Source organism: Cotesia glomerata, linkage group LG8 (assembly GCF_020080835.1).
Source record: "Cotesia glomerata isolate CgM1 linkage group LG8, MPM_Cglom_v2.3, whole genome shotgun sequence".
Taxonomy (NCBI): Eukaryota; Metazoa; Arthropoda; class Insecta; order Hymenoptera; family Braconidae; genus Cotesia; species Cotesia glomerata.
Window position 1 is genome coordinate 8,866,313 of NC_058165.1, and position 2,500 is coordinate 8,868,812.

The 2,500-nt window shown below is 45.1% G+C and overlaps 1 long non-coding RNA gene across 2 annotated transcripts in view; it reads left to right on the forward strand.

The window, feature by feature from the left end:
• Positions 1-2,500, forward strand: part of LOC123270582 — a 15,375-nt gene that overhangs the window by 3,210 nt on the left and 9,665 nt on the right. The window lies entirely within an intron of this gene.

Here is a 2,500-nt window from a genome sequence, read left to right on the forward strand (position 1 = left end):
GTGCACTGAACCCCACGGTGTCCAAAATGCAAGCATTTATAACATCGGACTGGTCTTAGTACTGTTCTAATACGACAATTGGTACAGCCGATCCTAATCTTGCCGTCGTTCTCCTACCACTTTCTGCGCTACCGTTGCTGCCAGAGTCACCGACGCCAAATTTGTCCAGATTTCACCCTGCTACCGTACCAAAAGACCTTACAGGAATTTTAATGGCCTCACCACTGTTATACCCACAAATCGGTTTTCCAGCTGCCTCTTGTAAAGCTGTTAAAGAATGTCATCTTTAGTTGTAGTATCGTCAATATCGCGAGAATTTCCAGGTTCTTTATTTCAGGTCCTGTACTAATGACATTTGCGTCCTCCTTAAGTATTCCCGGGATAGTCTTCTGCAGGTCTTTAACTCTATCACTACTGCCTTTCGACAGTGTGATGAGAATGTTCCCTGTCGCGGTCCTGCGTATCTTCTCGACTGTGTTGCGGACCTGATCCGGGCGAACGTCCGCCTTGATCCGTGTAAGTATTTTAGAATACTTATCTTTGTTCGCTGGATGGATAATAAGTGCCTCCGGTCTCGTTGCTGTTCTTCTTGGCTTCTGGTTCGGCTTCGGTGGAGGCACCAGAGGTTTTTCTGGGGGCAGTTTCCTGCGCTCCTTCTTCTTGTCCTTTCTGGACTGCACCTTTCCCAGCCTGGCTTCTTGTTCTGTTCACCAGAGTTTTGTGGAAGATCCTTAACCACTTCCTGCTTCTAGATGGGATGACCAGGTCCAAGGTCTTTCAGCTTCTTGGGAGTATGAAAAGCTCCGCCTTCGAGAGAACGAATTTTTCTTTTCAACTTCCTCAGGTTGCGGCCGTCTTGGTCAAAAGATTCAGTCTCTGCCGTTGTGATAGTTTCACTTTCTTCTTCAGTGACTGATTCTCCGTCACCTTCGGCTCCAGTGTCCATCGCTTCTTCAACAACCACTTAACTGTTTCTCTCCGATGTAGCACAAGGGGTGCGGTGTAATGATGAGTGCCATTCTTCGTCCAGTTTTTTGAAACGTTGAAGTGCGTTCGCTACACTAGTCGTCTTGTTTTTTATCTCCTTGTGGATGTTGACCTTTGACTGAACGAAAACATTTAACTCGCTTGTCAGTTTCTCTAGGCGTTCCAACGCTTGTGACCGCTTCATTTCAGCGCTCGTTTCAATCGCTGCTTGTTGGGCATGTAGCCCGTTTCCACTCTTGTTTGTTTCCTGTGGGTTACTCATACTTTTTTGATTTACCAGCGCATCGTACGGAGTGGAGCGGGTTGTAATAACTAGGAACGGGTGTACCCTCGGAGATAGTACTCCTACCCCAGTTCCCTGGGGCCTAGCCGACACTTAGCCAGTCCCGGAATACACGGACGGACTAGACTCGCTCGGGGCGGTGAAGATTCCGATCTCTAGCACTCACTGCGTACTCCCTGATCAAGGCCCGAGGTGGCTGGCTCCTGATCTACTGCTGTAACTTACACCTCGGCAGAGCAAGCTCACATCAGACGTGGACTGCGTCGTCGGAAACTACGACACAGGTTCCGGACACTCCCAGTGGGTTACAACAGAGAACGATCTTCTTCTTGCTAGGTCAGTTAGTGTGACCAACCCATTAAGGGGAGTTTTGTCCACGGGAGCGTATTTTATTTAGCTCCTATCCTCTGTACCTTGTTAAATAAGAGACTCAGTGTCATCCAAGGACAGCGAGCGTTCTCCCATCCGCTCGGGGAGACGCGCCCGGTAGCAGTATCTCTTCTGCCCCGAGTGTGTGTGTGTGTGTGTGTGTGTGTGTGTGTGTGTATGTACGTAAACATCTCATAACTTTTGAACAGCTTGACCGATTTAATTGCGGTTTGTGCTATTCGAAAGAGCTTGACTGAACTTGAATTTTGAATACAATTTGGACCGATTCGGACTGGTAGATTTTAAAAAATCTCAAAAAAACTGCAAAAAAAATTTTTTTCAAATGTGGTTTTTTTGGAATAACTTTTAAACGGCTCTACCGATCGATTCCAAAAACTAATCAGCTTTTAACTTCAAAAAACCGCGTCGATCGCCGCCAGTTTGGTCAAAATCGGTTGATTCGTTCGTGAGTTATCGTTGGCGAAAGAAAACCGAAAAAAATGTTTTTTCGGAATTACTCCGAAATTCCTCGTTCGATCAAATTAAACTTACAAATTATTTAAGAGGCTTAAAAAAAGTGCGTCGAATGCCGCCAACCGCGTAAAAATTGGTTGATTCATTCAAAAGTTATTGCGGTTTGAAAATTTGAAAAATAGTGTTTTATCAAACTTCTATCAGACGAAGAGCTATCGAAAAGCTCAAAAGCATACAAAAGCAATTTTTAACTTCCCTCTAAGAAAATCGAAGATTTTCGAAAAGTCGGGAAGTTATTGGTTCTACCCCGTTTTGTAAAAATCGAGGTTTCAACAGATCTCGACGTTTTGAAGCCCTAAGAAACTTTCCTGACTATTTTTACGATGA